Source organism: Epinephelus lanceolatus, chromosome 19 (genome assembly GCF_041903045.1).
Source record: "Epinephelus lanceolatus isolate andai-2023 chromosome 19, ASM4190304v1, whole genome shotgun sequence".
NCBI classification, from domain to species: domain Eukaryota; kingdom Metazoa; phylum Chordata; class Actinopteri; order Perciformes; family Serranidae; genus Epinephelus; species Epinephelus lanceolatus.
The window spans coordinates 2909592-2927975 of NC_135752.1; the positions used below are offsets into that span (position 1 = coordinate 2909592).

The window sequence follows — 18384 nt, forward strand, 5'->3', positions numbered from 1 at the left end:
GTTGTTAAACTGTCAAATGTTTTTTTTTTGACTGTTCCAGTACACCAAGAGTCAATTCTGGTTTGCATTTTGATTTGAAATTCTGCTTTGAGAGATAGTTTGGAAACTCTTGTACTGCCTAAAGGAAGTGCTTTGTTGCAGTATGTTGATGACATTTTGGTTGCGAGTGAAACCAGAGAGGGCTGTGTTAAAGACACCCTCGCCTTGCTGACTCATTTGGCTGAACAGGGCCATAAAGCCAGCCTGTCAAAACTACAATTTGTTGTACAAGAGGTCACATTCCTGGGTCACGTGATCTCTCCTGAGGGAAAGACCCTCACATCCAAGCGCATTGAAGCCATTCAAAAGATCCCAAAAACCTGAGAAAAAATTGGGGCTAAAAAAATGAGTCATGTCATTTTTAGGGATGACAGGCTACTACAGGCAATAATTATGCTGAAATTGAGGCACCATTAGCAGCAATTGCTCATGGGAAAGGCCTGAAAGCATCTGATCGTGTCATTTGGACTCCTGACAGAGAGAAATCTTTTGTTGATTTGAAACTTTCTTTGCAAACACCTCCTACTCTTGGACTGCCTGACTGTACACGACCATTTACCCAGACTGTTGACGAAAAGGGTGGGTACGTGACTTCTGTACTGTTACAAGAACACGGGGGGAAACAACGACCTGTAGCTTATTTTTCATCTAAACTTGATAGTGTTGCTGCAGTTGACACACATGACTGTGTAGCTGTGATAAATTCTGCTTGCTCTCCCAGGACAGATTTGAGAGACACACCGATTGCCAACGCTGATTTGATCTTTGTAGATGGATCAGCTTCAAGAGACCCTAGCACTGGTAAAAATGTTTCAGGTTTTGTCGTCACAACACTGCAGGAGACAGTGGTCGCATATCCTTTGTCATCCTCACATTCAGCTAAAGCGGCTGAATTGGTGGCTCTGACACAGGCATGTAAACTGGCAGAGGGCAAATCTGTAAACATTTACACAGACAGCAGATATGCTTGGGGTGTGGTTCATGATTTTGGACAAATTTGGAAGAATAGGGATTTCTTAACTTTAACGGGGAAAACTATTGCTCATCATATGTTGTGGATGCTGTGCTGCTGCCAAAACAAATTGCTGTGTGTAATGTGAAGCTCACACTAACACTGCAAAAGCGGCTTCAAAGCTGCCATTGTTTTCAGCCTTGCATGTCGCCTCACTAACCCCTGCTTCTACTCCTACAGTCGTGGCTATGGCTGAGATAACAGACCTGCAGATAAGGGCCTCTCCAGCTGAGAAGGCTGTTTGGAAAAAAGCAGGATGTACTGTGAATGTTAAAGTGTGGACGGGCCCTGATGGCCTGCCCTGTCTCCCTTGCTATCTTTTCCATTTCTTTGCTAAACTGAGACATGGTTTGGACCACGTGTCAAAGGGGGGAATGGTTGATGAGATACGTAGATACTGGTTTACAAGAGGGTTTTCCAGTTATGCCACAGAGTTTTGCAAAAGAAGTGTGATCTGTGCTACAAACAATGTGGACAGGCTGCTCATCCACCTACAGAAAGACCTTTTGATCACTTGCAAATGGATTTCATTGAACTAACACCAAGCATGACTTATTTGGTCACAAGCTGGGATATCACCTTACACGTAGACTTGCAGGTGGAGGATATACCTGATCAAGGTAGACAGATAAAAACTAGATTAAGATATGTATACATATAAATGCACACACATACACACATATGTACATATATGCACACACATACACACACCCACGCACATATTTTTTTTTTTTAATCGGAAAATCAATCGTGAAATAACTAAGAAACTGGCTGAGAAAAAATGAGTCACAATTCAACCTAAGAAGTGCTATTATAGCTCTGGAATTCACATAAAATAAATAAATCTCAACATTAGAAAAACATTTTCCAGGTCAGGATAAAGTGTGTGTGTAATGTCTTAATACCTGCACTTAACAAGTCTGCCACCATAACCTAATGTCTTTTTGCCACATGCATTTCCACCATGGCTCTCCAGTTCCCAAAGTACTAATTTTGCTTTTCCGTCTATGTTTCCACGATGGCTGCAAATGTCCCTCAGTCTCATGCATAGTCCAAACGTAAAACGCAACCAACTGCAGTGTCGTAAACAGATCAGTATTTGGCCAGCTTGTGCCACCGGCTGCGGCTTCACAATGTAACATAAACAGTACCTGTCATGGTCCCAAATGTTGATTTTCACTCTCCCTCTGTCTCCCGTGGGCGCAGGTTGGCCTCAATATAGTGCTTCGCCTTGGTTGGGTCCTTGAAAGACGTTTGTTCACCAGCTGGGGTTGTGATCTTGAGTGTAGCTGGATACAGGAGACCATATTTCAAACCTGGGGATTGGCGAAGTAAAGCCCAGGACATCAGTGAAGGCTGCTCTCCTTTTCCTGACCGCGGCCGAGTAGTTCAGGTAGATGTGAAAATGCTTACTGTTGTGAAAAATGGGCCCCGCACCCATGGCCTTTCGGAGAACGTCAACTTTCTCCTGAAAGTAGTGGAATTTGATGATTATCGGTCGCAGGGCGCTCCCCTCTTTTGATCTCGGCTGGAAGCCCCTGTGCGCCCGTTCAAGTGTCGGGGAAAAATCCAAGCCCTGCGTCTCCTCCAGTAGTTAAGCAATAGTTTTCTCTGGTGGTATGTCCCCAAATCCTTCCTCCACACCGATCAGCCTGCAGTTATCTCTCCACTGTCGACACTTCAATCTTCAGTCTTGTCCATCAGTCTTGTCCATCAGCCGAGTTACTTGCGAGGACAGTGTAGTGACTTTAGCTTCGAGCTCCACTACCCAGTTTGCATAGCAATTAGCTCCCTCCTCGAGATCTCCAATGCGTGTTACAAACGCTGTGATTTCCTTCTGTATATCCTCAATTACTTTCGTAAGGTCTGAGCATACATTGAGGATTTCAGCTCTCAAATCACTCGACAGGTTGTCTATTTTCTTGTGTAATTCATCCGCAGCCACCGTCACAGATGAATCAATCTTAGTTAGCACACACTTCTCAGTCCGCTTCAAGGCGAACATTATTGCGTCGCCGTCAGTCATGGATTCCGCCCTCTCCGGTAAATCCGTGAGTCGGAGGTATCCTGGCCTGTTTTTGGCTTTGCAACCTTTGGCATTTTGGACAGCTTTATCTCTCTTCCAGATCAAAACAGGCTTACTTTTGGAAACTTTGGTACTTTAGCCAAACTCTTACACCCGGTAAACCAGAAAAGAGAGAAAATTATTTGAAAAAAGTTCTTTCCAAGCAGAGCTCACAAAACTACGTCCTCACATGTCACTGCTCCCCCTAGCATCCTCGAGCATTCCATTAGTTTTTATTGTCTCTCTTGGATGACATACACTTTTAGTAATGAGTGGATCTTCAAGTGTTAAAACATATATCAATTTCCAACTGGATTATGTTAACTGCACATATTCTAATCCTACAGCAACACAAAACCCCTGAGCTTGCCTGAGAAAGACTAAGGGAGAATCCTATTTCTACCCCTTAACCCTTGTCTTAGCCCCTCCCCTTGGTTTTGCGCGTTCATGTGAAGGGGAAGGGATGTATCAATTCTCCTTTTGATCGAGGGCAAGGGCTAAGGGGTAGGGACAGATAGTCCTTGAAACGGAGATAAACAAGGACCTCACTTGGAACGAAGGGGTACACGCAATTTACCAGCATGCAATGCGAACACCTGAACACTGGAAGAGGAACACAACAGTGGCAACATGGCAGAAGGAGCAGCCAAAGCTGGCCATAAATGTACAGTATTTTTTCTTTTTTTTTTTTTACTTTACGACAGTCATGTTTGTGTTATATGTTGCTCTATGGCTAGCTGCTAAAGTTACCACCAGGTTCATAACTGAAACTTTTTCCATACGACAGTCATGTTTGTGTTATATGTTGCTCTATGGCTAGCTGCTAAAGTTACCACCAGGTTCATAACTGAAACTTTTTCCATACGACAGTCATGTTTGTGTTATATGTTGCTGTATGGTTAGCTGCTAACGTTCATAACTGAAACGTTCTTGATCGCTAGTTTGCCATCTACAGTCGTGCATTGTTTTGTTTTTTTAAAGATATGTTTTTGGGCATTTTAGCCTTTAATTGATAGGACAGACAGGTGTGAAAGGGGGAGAGAGAGAGGGAGTGACATGCAGCAAAGGGCCACAGGCTGGAGTCGAACCCGGACCGCTGCGGCAACAGCCTTGTACATGGGGTGCCTGCTCTATCCACTGATCTGTTTCAGGGAAGAAAATGAAAAGGAATTTCTAAAATCAAAATACTCTGCAAAACTACTTTGGGAGTGAGTCATTCATCTTCCCTATTCTTGTGCTTGTATTGTGTTAAATACTCTATGGTCGCCTCATTGCTGTTCTGATACAGGAAGAAATGGGGCTGGAAGGAGCGGTCAAAGGCCAACAGGCAGCTAAAAAATGGGAAAATTTCAAGCAAAAGTACAAGGTATGTGGTGTTCATTTAAAAAACATTTTAAAAAACTTTTACAATCTCAATGCCAGTCATAATTAATGCATATATTACTGTATAGCTATTGATATTAATGATATCATTAGATATCAATTAACATCATTAGAATTATAATATTAATCAGGTGTGTGTGTGTGTGTGTGTGTGTGTGTGTGTGTGTGTGTGTGTGTGTGTGTCTCTTGTTTCAGGAGCTCAGAACACCAAAAACTGGTTCTGGTACTGACAAGGGTGAGATTACAGCTTCCACATGTGCAGTATTTTGAGGATATGCACAGGGTGTTACGTGCCAGGCCTTCTGTTGACCCTCCTGTAGTGGTGGCATCCTTTAATGAGGATCCCACAAAAACCCTCTTGGTAATGTTGGGGTCAACACATTAGGGCTTCACATGGAGGCACCAAAATGTTGGGATTTAATTGGAAATTGGAAATCGGAAATCATTAATAATTATTATTAATAATTAATAATCATGTTAAATAATGTGACTTAATTAACATTAAACCACCTCGTGGGGCACCATTCCCGTAAAGGGAAAAATGATAGCCAGTTAAAGATATCAGTCTCATAAAATACGCTACACTATTAATTTGGAGTTTTGATTAATAATTAAATTAATGACAGCAACCAAAATTAACAGTTAACGCCTGAAGGATTTTGGAGTTCTTGACGCAGCAGAGGTTGACTATTCATTCACTCTTGTGCAACATTAAACAGACAGCACGTATGATTCCAAAGAATTATATTTATTCACAAACTAGCAAAGCAAATCAAAACAAACAAATTCTAACTAACTATATAGAAGCTTGGTGTGTGTGTGTGTGTGTGTGTGTGTGTGTGTGCTAGAGAGAAAAGAGAAAGACAAAGGCGGGTGTGGTGATTAAGGAGCCGTTTGGCCTACAAAACAAAATGGCTGACAACAGAGAACTACCAAAATGGCCGAATCAAGGCTGGCTTCCGGTCGGGGGAGGTGTTTGTCTGACCGTGTGGTCAGGACAAAGACAAAGGAAAAGAAGCGGGAACTTTGAGATGCCTGTTGACTGTTTGGGTGTAGCTCTGTTGAAAGCCTATTTGTTAATGAGTCTATGTCAATGTGATTTGTGTTGCAAACAGTCTGGATTAGTGCAGAGATTGTTTAGTTGTGTGCAACAATCTGTTTGTGAACAGTATTAGCAAACTAAACACTTAGCTTTGGTGAAGCCAACTAATCAATGACCTAACTGCAAACTATCACAACAATAACTCAATGAACAGTATCAAATCACATACAACAAGTTAAACAGTCTTGCTTAGCCTGTAAAGCTGTGATAAGCTATGCCCAGTTGTTACTTTACCGATCCTTGAGTGGATGGGAGAGTCACTTGGTGGTGTACTGCTTTGTTAACCGGCAGAAGAAGGCTGGGAAGGTGGTTCCAGGTGCAGCCTTTGTTGGGTCCTTTGTTCCAAAGGTGAAACTCAGAGGAAGCTGGTCGCTCAGGGTTTAGCAGAGTTAGACACTGGGCGCTAACTCACTTAGTTCCTTGTTGCTGGAAAGCTAGTTGCAAACCTTGTGTTTGCAAGAGAGTCTATGATCCATTGCCCTCCCTTTAGTGGTTTGGGGCTATGGAGCAAGGGTCTGGGCCTCTGTGCTGGTCCAGGCCCAGCCAGAAAGAGGTGTCAGCTGTTGAACAGCTGGAGCAAGAGAGATCTGTTTGAAGGGAGCAGACCTTGTACGGATGCCTGTGACATCAGAGTCACATGTCACTGTAAAAGTGCTGTCCAATCAAGTTGTGAGACTTGTGTCTCACTGAGGTGTGAGGTGAGACCTCCTGTGGAGATGGGTGTCACATAGCTCTCTTTGTTTGAAGACAAAGAGCATGCAGAGGAAAAAGCCTTTAAATGCCCAGTGATGATTTTACCAAATGATAAATCATCTGTGGTCCTGTGAATCCCAACAGTAATGTTAATATAACACATACTATATAATGAAGTACATTCTATGGTCAAACTGATGTTATATTAGTAAACATGTTAATGTGTTCAGATTACTTCTGTTAGAAATAAAACAGTTTGCATATAATATGCCCAAAACATGTCTGGATTGTAATGCTCATTATTTATATTCTTCCTTTAGGCAATGGTTGAGCCCAGTCATGCATCTACAGCCAGCACTGAAGGACCCTGCTCGCCACCAACCAGCACTGAAGGAGCCAGCACAGCCAGCACCCCAGGAGCATCAAATGCTGCAAGATGTTCCATGGCCTCTGCAAGTCCCCCAACTCCCTCACCCGTCAAAAAAAAAGAGAAAGACACATCCCATTGTGAGTTTCCTGATAGAGGAATCTCAAAAGGAACAGAATCGCCATGAGGAGACAGAGGCCAAGACGGATAGGTTCTTGGACCTCTTTGAAAAAATGATTGACAAGCTATAATAAGCTGATATTGGCTACGGTTACATGATAGCTTCTCATTTGGAATGAAATAAATCTGAATGAAATCATTCAGAATTAAAGTCTTTCCAGGTAGTTTACATGGGAAATATTCATTCTGAATGAAGGTTTACACGGGAGATCAGTTTAATCGCCTTTATTCAGGTCTGCGCAAGGTTTGGGGCAGGGAAGGTTTCTGATTGGATAGGGGGCGGGGCGGATGTTATGTGTTTACGTTTACCGGAAGAAAACACTGTATAGTCCTCGCTCCGGATAACAAGATACTTGACGACGCCGTTCTTAGTGCCTTTTTCGGGCGTGTTTTGCTTATATTCTTGAAGCAGCAGTACGACAACAACCTTGTTCTGCTAATGCTTCGTCTGTTGAGGAGGAGAAGGGAGGTAGAAGACCGTGCTGTGGCGAATGGAAACCGGTGAGTGCAACAAGTCCGACTGCTCTATCTCAACCTGTTGCTATGCAGCCCGTTGCTATGCGCGCTATATACGTCATTGTGCCAGCAGGGCAAGGAAACGAGCATGCGCAGAAAGACCGGAATGAATTTAAAGAGGAATGAGTGTATACATGCACACAAAATTCTTTCATTCGGAATGACAAACGTAATAAACCACCCCCTTTAATCGGAGTTAATTTTCAATCGGAATGACCGTTTTTCAATCGGAATGACCGTTTACATGACCACTTTTAATCGGAATGGCCTTTCATTCCGATTAAAAGTGGAATTAAACTGTGCATGTAAACGTACTGAATGTTAGGTGTTACTTTTTTCTAGAAATGTGACTTTTCTAGAAATAATTCTTTGTAGAAATATTATTTTTTTTATTCTAGAAATGACTTTTTTTCTTGAAATACTAAAAAAATTCTAAATCATTACTTTTTGCTGGTAATATGCATTATTTTTTTTTCAGAATAATAAGCTTTACTTTTTTTTTTTAGTGTTACTTCAATTTGCACGAATTGCCTTGTTTACATGTTCTATTGCACAGCCATTCCTGACTATATTTTTTGTTGAGACCACTCAGTTTTGATTGTGGTATTTTACATGTATGAGAGTCCAACCTCCCCAGAGTTATTATTATTATTATACTGACTTTTGGCTGGATTCAGTTAGTTGTAAATATTAGGCCTGTCACGATATGCGATAAGTCAGTTAATTGCACGGTAAATTAAAAGGGAGACGGTAACTTTTCTGGCTGCGATTAATTGCCATATTCATGCGTGTTTGCTTTCCTCGTCTCTCTCCACCGAAGAGACTGGACGACAAGAGCGTTCACTGCCGTGCATCATCTGGCAGCCAGGTGAGTTGGTTCATTAGCGTAATGAACGGAGGGAAAGCTCTTGTCATCGAGTGTCTTTGTCTCTGTGGGGGAGGCGGGGCTATGGGCTACACACACACACACACAGTGCGATCTTCTTGAGGGGGAGACAAGGCGGAGAAAAGTTGAGTGTAAGAGAAAGACAGGGAACTTGTTCCTAACCCAAATGCCACGGCCCCTGTGTGGGAGTGTTTTGGATTTAAACCAAATGACAGAGGGGAGCCCAGTAATTTGGAGGAGCCGGTATGCCGGGTTTGTTCTAAAACCCTCTCAACAAAAAGAGCGAATACGACCAGCTTAACTGCACACCTGAGAGTGAGAGACTGACAGTCTATTTTATGTATGTATTTATTTATTTTTTTATTTAGATATTTTTACGTGTTATTTCAGAAAGTTAAATTTTCTTTTTTGCATTCTTAAATATTCTTGTTAAATAAATGTTTATTTCTCTTTAAAAGGGTGTACTTGCATCAATATGCCTTTATTATCATTATATAAGTTTAAAAAATGGTCTAAAAACAGCAAAATTACAACAATAATAAAAATGGTCTTAAAAGCACAATATTACGCAATATTATTGCTTATCGCAATAATTTCTGACGCAATTAATCTCCCAGCAAAATTTGTTATCGTGACAGGCCTAGTAAATATTAGTATGTCAAATGCAATAAATGTTTATTATAAAATGTTTCTGTAAAATAAAAAGTAATAAGTGAAACAAATAATTCACTGTACGGTTTTTATGAAAAATGTATTCACAATAATGTATGCCAAAAAAATATTACAAAGAAAGGTTAACATTTGCATCAAAATACAAAACTACCATGAAAGCCAACATTTATGGTAAATATACTGGTGATAAAATAAACAGTAAATACTGAAAAATAAAATATCCAATTAAAATATCCACCATTGGCTGTTTTCAGTAATATTTCAGTTCAACTATAACAAAAAACTTTCTACATTTTTTGGGCAATAAAGTAAAATATATTTTAAACACTAAAAAAAAATAACTGAAACATAACATTCACATGAATGCCAACATATTACAAACATATTTACATGCATGTTTGATGCAATTTGCACTTGTAAGCATCGAAGATGTCTTCTTCTTGCATTTCTGTGTCTTGCTGTGGTCAAGCGCAAAAATATGACAAGAGCCCAAGCAATGGGAATTACAACAGTCGTCGCCGGGAAATATTGAATGTTGTGATAAACAGTTGTCGCCTCTGCTGACATAGCAGCAACGTTTGATGACGTCGCGCTAATCGAGTGGTGTTCCGTTTCTTAGGGGAATGATTTCACCCCTTCCCCTTGGCAGGGGGTGAAGACGAAGATGAAGGGGAATAGGGTATAATGTAGAAATGGGATGCACCCTAAATGCACAGACCCGCTATTTTTAAATATCCCACAAAGAGAGACTCACTGCAGTCTGTTTGTTCTCTTTTGTTCTGAAAATGTCAGTGTGCAACCCAGTTCTGTGGACCATAAAAAAGGTGCAGGCATCCATCTGTGTCACTAGTGATGAGGAAATACAGCGAGTGCTGGACAGAGCAGTGAGTGACAACAACCCCACCCACATTTAACAGTACTGTTTGTGGTGGAAACATTAAATGGACCTAGGGTCTACAAACCATGTCTGAAAGCTTACTTTTGATTCCAAAGGAACTATACCAAACCAAGCTGAGAGGTACTGCAGGGTTAATATAAAAATGCTGATTAGTGCATCTACTGCAGTGACCAAGATAACAAGATACCAAGATGACAAGTGGGAGATTTAACACTGTAAAAATCAACTTTTCCGCACTCCAGCAAGTGCTGGATGGAGCAGTGAGTGACAACAACCCCGCCCACATTTAAGAGTACTGTTTGCAGTGGAAACACTAAACAGATATAGGGCCTACGTACCATGGTGGTATATTTTAAGTCATAATAAACAAGTGCATTTCAGGGAAAGTATGAGTCATATGCACCTAAGCAGGAAAAACTATTTTCAGAAAATGGATGTGCATGTGTGGTAGATGTGGCAACCCCAGCTGACAGTAACATCAGGAAAAAAGAGCATGAAAAGACTGAGAAGTACCAGGGGCTGAAGGAACAACTGGAACAGATGTAGAAGGTGAGGTCCAAAGTGGTCCCATTGGTAATTAGTACAGCGGGTTAGCAGATAAATTGTGCACTTTCTGAAAGAAGCATTAAATTTCTACCACAGTTTGTACATACCATAAGGTTTATTTTCAGATGTGGAGGGAAGTCAGATTTGACCTCTGAGGCCCGGGAGAGGTCAAATTCAAGATGGCCGCCATTAATATTCAAATATGCTTAACTTTGGAACCAAACACAGTAGATAAACATTTAAGGTGTCATTTCCAACTAAATTTCGGGTGCCCATTCAGTTGATGATACTTTTGAAATCACCAGAATTCAAGAAAATGCATTTAGGTCAAAGTCATGGTCAAATTATGCAGACGGAGTGAGATAAAAAGTGCAAAAAGATGGTTTATTTCCAACATAATAACAGTAATGATAATGATCATTAAAAATGTATTTACTTACAATATTTCAGTAGGCCTACTATGCTTCTTATACTGAAACTTGCTTTGAAAACAGTAATAACACGTCTACAGTTACATGCCAGCTATTAGCTCTAAAGCCTGTTTGATACCTGTGGCACAGTATTGAACTAGGCTACTTTGCTATAACCATTCCCTTCATTCAGCTATAGTCCTACTTCACACAAATTACCAAGATGAAATCTCTAGAACATGCTCTGTTCAATCATTCAACTGACTTCAGCTCATGTATGTTCCAGACTGTCTTCTAGTTTAGCTAGCAGAATTATTTTGATCAGTGCCTGCCTTTTTTTTTTTTTTTTTTTTTTTAATCACAGAAGCTTGCTAGCTAACTAGACAGAATCATTCCCGGCTACAATCAAATTCAATGTATTTGCATGTTTAGGCTTTACTCAAGTATACTTGGCGGCGTTTCCCAGATGGGTCTTAGCACTAAGAGCTTCTTAAGAACGCTCTTAAGCCTCCCGTAAAAGAAAAATACATTTCCCAGATTGCTCTTAGCTTAAGAAGATCTTTCACTTAGAAGGAGTTGTAAGATCGAGCTGACCCACTCTTAACAGTCTTCTTAGCAACCAAACGCTCACAGATCCAGCTGCGTCAGGCAAATTAATATTACACTAAGCAAGGAGATATTGAAACAGTGCGCACCGTATATATTTTGATCTATTTCATACTTCAGATTTATGTTATTTAGCATTAATTGGTGACAGAAAAGAACAAATTTCATTCTGCCGGGAAATGCGTGTCCTTACTGTGCATATGACAATAAACACTTTGAATCTTGAATCTATATGTTTTATGAAGACCCTATGTGCGCTCAAAGCTGTGGCACAAGTTACGCACCAAAATCTGGCGGAAGAATAATAATGAGAAGAAGAAAAATAAGTATGAGGAATAACAAGTGTGTTCCTATATGTGCTGTTCACATCAGGCACACAAATAAAATGAATCATCATGACTATCATTTATCATAATTTGTCTGCACATATCCCACATCTGCATGCACATATCAGATAGTTTACCGCATCCAAAAAATGCGTCAGGGCACAACAGAGACACATCCACCCTCCAAACCTGCGACATTCAGATATCAGGCAACTGACAGGTGTAATTGAGCTCAGCTGGAACCTCATCAAGGGATACTCCACCCGCTACTCTATATAAAGGCGTTGCCACATCACACGTGTGAGATATCATGGCTGCTTTACAGCATATTCTCGCTGCTAACCAACAGCGTCGCCATGTGCAAAGCCAAACTGTATATGTAAATGCATTTGTGTGTCAGCACTTCAACCCACTCGACGTGGTGTCAGACCGAGCTGTCCAAATGAAGTACCGAGATACAACGCCTCATCAGCTAGTGTCTCCACACATCCGGAGGGCAACCCGGTGCAATTTCGCCCTCAGCCCGGAGGTGCAATGCCTGGCTGCGCTGCGTTTTTACACAGTGGGGAGCTTCCTAGACGTGGTGGGAGACGGCACTGGCCTCAGCAAGGCGTCTGTGTTTTTTTGTTTAAATATAATACATCTCCTCATGATTCTCTTACCAAGGCTACTTCTTATTTATTTGTAGTCTTGTTTTCATCATGAAAATAGGTCATTAACAAATATTTATTGTCTTAGTTTTTCATTAAAATTATGAGAACACACATACACATGAGCAGCAGGGAATTAGTGCGTTAGGTAGCAGCGCTGTGACTTATGCGCTAATTAAGTGATGGGTGATAGAGTGATCTTAAGAGCAATCCTAAGAAGGGCATTAAGAACGCATCTGGGAAACACTCGTATCTTAGTGACCCTTCTTGCCAAAGACATTCTTAACTGTGCTCTTAAGTCTTAAGATCGCTCTCAACTGGGAAACGCGGCCATTGTCTGTACACAGTCAGTCAGTTTACCTGGTAGGATATTTATGTCAGAAGTGCTCTCTGTCTCGTCACTTGTGCATACTGTAGCCTACTTATTGTGTTGCCTACTGACTACATCGCTACTGGCATTAGCTACTGATGCTCTAGAGGGCTATCTGCTGATAATGATGTGCTTAGCAGGAAAAAATAACCACACATCCCAGTAAATGATAACTAATAACTGAATAACACATGAGAGTAAAAAGTAACTGAAATATGTTTTGGGGTTCATTAAAAAAATAAATAAATAAAAATAAAAAAGAGGGGAAAATGTTTTTTTTTAAAGCATATTTTTTACCTTGACCTTAACCTAAATGCATTTTCTTGAATTCCATTGATCTCAAGAGTATCACTAACTGAATGGGCACCCTAAACTTAGTTGGAAATGACACCTTAAATGTTTTTCTATTGTGTTTGGTTCCAAAGTTAAGCATATTTGAATATTATTGGCGGCCATCTTGAATTTGACCTCTCCCGGGCCTCAGAGGTCAAATCTGACTTCCCTCCACATCTGAAAATAAACCTTATGGTATACTAACTATGGTAGAAATTTCATGCTTTTTTCAAAAAGTGCACAATTCCTCATAATTTGAGAGCTTATCCGCTGTACCAAATAGGGAGAATGGCTCCAACAAATTCAAGGCACAACACCTGATGTCTGTCCAGAAGAGTGCAGTCCTAGGAACAGCTAAGATACTGAGCAGAACCCTCAAACTCCCAGGCCTCTGGTAGAGGACCTGAGCTTAAGGAGTACACCCACCACCCCAGAGAGGGGGATTTTTCATTTTAAAGTGGACCTATTATGCTTATTTTCAGGGTCATATTAATATTAATATGTAATATTGGGGTCCAGTGAAATAGATTTATGTGCTTTAATGTTCAAAAAAACACATTATGTGTCTTATACTGCCCATTGCTGCAGCATCTCTGTCTGAAACGCTGTGTTTGGGCTTATGTCCAACCTCCCCAGCAGCCCAGTCTGCTTTGATTGGTCAGCTTGCTCAGTCTGTTGTGATTGGTACAACACTAAGAGCGTGTATCGGAAACATCACGCCCCTTACCTCATCTGATTTCACCTGCGGAGGCTGCCGCAAACAACAAGCTATGGCTAAGCTAACAATGGCAGCTGTTCACCCTCATCAATTTGAGTGAAGAAACACAAGCCGATAGACTCCGAAGCACCTTCAAAACAAAGGCTGGAGCAGGACCTTTCAGAGTGGTAAGTTTTTATTTTGTAGCTGTCTTATATTTCAGCTGTAACATGATAACTGTAACTTATCTGACCCTATGGTAACAACTGTATGTCTGCCCTTTGTCTGAATGAAGTTGGAAACGTCTTCTCCAGAGTAAAAGGGTTTCTAACAATATAGTCAATTACTAGATAACGTGGAAACACCAACAGCAACACTCAGCTGCTTTATGCAGTGGTGTAAAGCATAACTCCTTTTTTTTTATCTAGGCAGGCTTATCTATGATCAGACAAATGTAGCTTGTGTCGGGTAATAATAGCAAAGTTATTATAAATTCTGTGACTAACACGTTCCCTAACTAACACGTTAAAACCACACAAGTTTTAACCCATGAATTCATCATCTTTACCACAGCAGATTGAGATGACAGATTTCTGTATTATACAAAAAATGAAATGAATAAAAATCATTGGTACATTCAGTTGTCTGAGCTGTCATGTTTACTCAAACCATTCTACTAAAATGTAGCTGCATTTTATCATCATCTTATGTTTTTAATCTACAATATTTACAATTTACCAATGTGTTACAGTTTCTCCACATTTCTATGAAATCAAAGTTTCATAGTAAAACACATGTTGCTTCCCAGATCAATATTTGTTCTATGCAGTGTTATTGTCTCCTGAGTCTTTATTTGCGTACTTATAAAACAGTATGCTCTGTGTTGTTTTTTACTTATTAGGTTTTGGGGTAATGAACCAGGTTCCAGGTCATTCTACATGCCTGATACACCATCCAGGCTTGGAGTCTGACTGAAGCCATACACCCTGCAAAACATCCAAAGCATTTACAGGTATGACTATACGGCATAGAACTGAAGAAGAGTATGTTTTTATGACATGTAATGAGGTACAACTGTGTAAACTCAATTCTGAACACTTAGCAAATGATATAGATACATAAATATAAACACAGCAGTGTGTATCTACAACACTGCAACACTAATAGTGTCCAATTCTTTCCATTCAGGTGTCCATCCCGTCCTGTGTTGTACTCCAGATACGCCAGGAGTTTCCTGATCGGGCTGGTTACTGCGTTGGCCTCCAGCTGCCCCTTGGCTAAGTGAGAGTGTAAGCCAACCACTTCCTCCTTTGAGTGTCCCTCATACTGGGATGTCAGGTCCTTTGGGATGGAGATTTGGGGGAAGAAGAGCCTCATCAGGTCATCTACAGTCTGTAAAATATTGAATTAAAATACTGATTTCCTTGTCTTTTTAAATTAAGTGCTTCCCTGAATCCACATTTCCTTTATATATTTCAAGTGTTGCCACAACTACTTTAAATATTTTATCTGATGTTATTATGTTGGTAATAAAAATGAAATTATTTACAAATTACTGCAGGGTAAAACTAAACTGAAAGAATACATTTTTGCTCAGATTCCTCTGTAATAACACAGTCGCCAGGGTTACATGTTGAATCATGAGGGTCTACTAGCTCTGTTTAAGTTTCTCCCTCTTTTTCATCCAACTCAACACAAGGTCTTGTACTTGGTTTGAAACCTATGCCCTTAATAGGTGTTGATGACAGCTGAAAGTCCAAATGAAAGAAAATTTGTGAGTGTGTCTGTGTGTGCGTGTGTGTGTATATATATATATATATATATATATATATATATATACAGTACAGGCCAAAAGTTTGGACACACCTTCTCATTCAATGCATTTTCTTTATTTTCATGACCATTTACATTGTAGATTCTCACTGAAGGCATCAAAACTATGAATGAACACATGTGGAGTTATGTACTTAACAAAAAAAGGTGAAATAACTGAAAACATGTTTTATATTCTTGTTTCTTCAAAATAGCCACCCTTTGCTCTGATTACTGCTTTGCACACTCTTGGCATTCTCTCCATGAGCTTCAAGAGGTAGTCACCTGAAATGGTTTCCACTTCACAGGTGTGCCTTATCAGGGTTAATTAGTGGAATTTCTTGCTTTATCAATGGGGTTGGGACCATCAGTTGTGTTGTGCAGAAGTCAGGTTAATACACAGCCGACAGCCCTATTGGACAACTGTTAAAATTCATATTATGGCAAGAACCAATCAGCTAACTAAAGAAAAATGAGTGGCCATCATTACTTTAAGAAATGAAGGTCAGTCAGTCCGGAAAATTGCAAAAACTTTAAATGTGTCCCCAAGTGGAGTCGCAAAAACCATCAAGCGCTACAACGAAACTGGCACACATGAGGACCGACCCAGGAAAGGAAGACCAAGAGTCACCTCTGCTTCTGAGGATAAGTTCATCCGAGTCACCAGCCTCAGAAATGGCAAGTTAACAGCAGCTCAGATCAGAGACCAGATGAATGCCACACAGAGTTCTAGCAGCAGACCCATCTCTAGAACAACTGTTAAGAGGAGACTGCGCCAATCAGGCCTTCATGGTCAAATAGCTGCTAGGAAACCACTGCTAAGGAGAGGCAACAAGCAGAAGAGATTTGTTTTGGCCAAGAAACACAAAGAATGGACATTAGACCAGTGGAAATCTGTGCTTTGGTCTGATGAGTCCAAATTTGAGATCTTTGGTTCCAACCGCCGTGTCTTTGTGAGACGCAGAAAAGGTGAACGGATGGATTCCACATGCCTGGTTCCCACTGTGAAGCATGGAGGAGGAGGTGTGATGGTGTGGGGGTGTTTTGCTGGCGACACTGTTGGGGATTTATTCAAAATTGAAGGCACACTGAACCAGCATGGCTACCACAGCATCCTGCAGCGACATGCCATCCCATCCGGTTTGCGTTTAGTTGGACGATCATTTATTTTTCAACAGGACAATGACCCCAAACACACCTCCAGGCTGTGTAAGGGCTATTTGACCAAGAAGGAGAGTGATGGAGTGCTGCGGCAGATGACCTGGCCTCCACAGTCACCGGACCTGAACCCAATCCAGATGGTTTGGGGTGAGCTGGACCGCAGAGTGAAGGCAAAGGGGCCAACAAGTGCTAAACACCTCTGGGAACTCCTTCAAGACTGTTGGAAAACCATTTCAGGTGACTACCTCTTGAAGCTCATGGAGAGAATGCCAAGAGTGTGCAAAGCAGTAATCAGAGCAAAGGGTGGCTATTTTGAAGAAACTAGAATATAAAACATGTTTTCAGTTATTTCACCTTTTTTTGTTAAGTACATAACTCCACATGTGTTCATTCATAGTTTTGATGCCTTCAGTGAGAATCTACAATGTAACTAGTCATGAAAATAAAGAAAACGCATTGAATGAGAAGGTGTGTCCAAACTTTTGGCCTGTACTGTACATATATAAATAAATCTCCCTCCCACCAGGGTGGTATCTGTGTCATCCTCAAGCTCGGGTCCTTCACCAGAGGCCTGGGAGTTTGGGTCTGATCTGCTGTGGTAGACCCTGGCCTCTATGGCCCTTGTGCTTAGGGCCTGTTCTTCTGCTGTGATGATTAGTGCCTCCGCGCTGTCAGTCCAGCATTCTTCAGCCACTGGTAGGTCTTCTTGATATCAGCCACTTGCGTTATCTGACAGTGGTATGCACCATGTCGGGGCTTGTCCTTCCATGTTGTTTGCTCCTCCACTTCTTTGCCCTCATCCGGTTTCTGTTGTCTGCAGCATTCACTTAGTAGCTCATCCATAGTGTTGTCATGGTACAAAAATTGGGACCCACGGTACGATACCAGTGAAAGTATCACGGTTCTGAGTAGTATCACGATACCACAACAAAAATTAGGCAGATGTGCCTTTTGTCATTTATAAAAAGATAAATCCCTTTTCTATAATACATGAATGATATTTCAATGGAATAAATTACTTACTGACTTATTCATACTTCAAAAACAGCATCAATAAGTGATTAACATAGGGGGGGGATCAAAATAAAATAAATAAAAATAAAAATCAACCAGCCACCCTCCTCCTCTGATAAGTTAAGAACAGTCCCTTCAGTGCTGTGAGGTTTGTGGACCGTTACCTGCCACAAAGAGAGAAATGTGAACGGCTCGTTTCTCCTCTGACACGTCACATACCTGTGTGCCGCTACGGCTCGGCTGTTCATGTACTTCTGGGCAGTTATGACACCAACGAAGTTGAAATTATTGGACCTAGAGCCGGGCTTCTCAGTCGCCAGTGGCCATAGTGCTCCGCCGTATTCCTGTCTGTGACCCCTGTTCAACCCACAACCGGCAGGATTCGCCTATCGTTTCTGCTGCCGGTTGAAATCTCTACTTGCACAGCGTGCTCCTGAATGATTTCTTTTGCTCGCACAAAAATATTTTTAGTCGCAAATGCGAGTAAAATGCTCGCACTGTAGAGCTCTGTTAACTTATTTAACACTTAAATACAGTGGAAAAACAAATCACTGTAGCATAAATAAACAAATCTAGCCTAAGGGTAAAAAGAAATAAATAATTACTTTCACTGCTTACTCAATAACTCAGCTAATACCTGAAATGT

The 18384-nt window shown here is 41.0% G+C and overlaps 2 protein-coding genes and 1 long non-coding RNA gene across 9 annotated transcripts in view; 2 read left to right on the plus strand and 1 right to left on the minus strand.

Annotated features, from left to right (window-relative positions):
- Positions 1–18384, minus strand: part of LOC117269845 (ras-specific guanine nucleotide-releasing factor RalGPS1) — a 345328-nt gene that overhangs the window by 203009 nt on the left and 123935 nt on the right. The gene's annotated exons all lie outside the window — the stretch shown is intronic.
- The window catches only part of LOC117269612 (angiopoietin-related protein 2-like), an 86037-nt gene that overhangs the window by 52200 nt on the left and 15453 nt on the right, over positions 1–18384 (plus strand). The window lies entirely within an intron of this gene.
- Positions 4694–6742, plus strand: LOC144458736 (uncharacterized). Its single transcript, XR_013488123.1, has 2 exons — positions 4694–4734; positions 6615–6742. It is a non-coding gene; the product is annotated as an uncharacterized LOC144458736 (long non-coding RNA).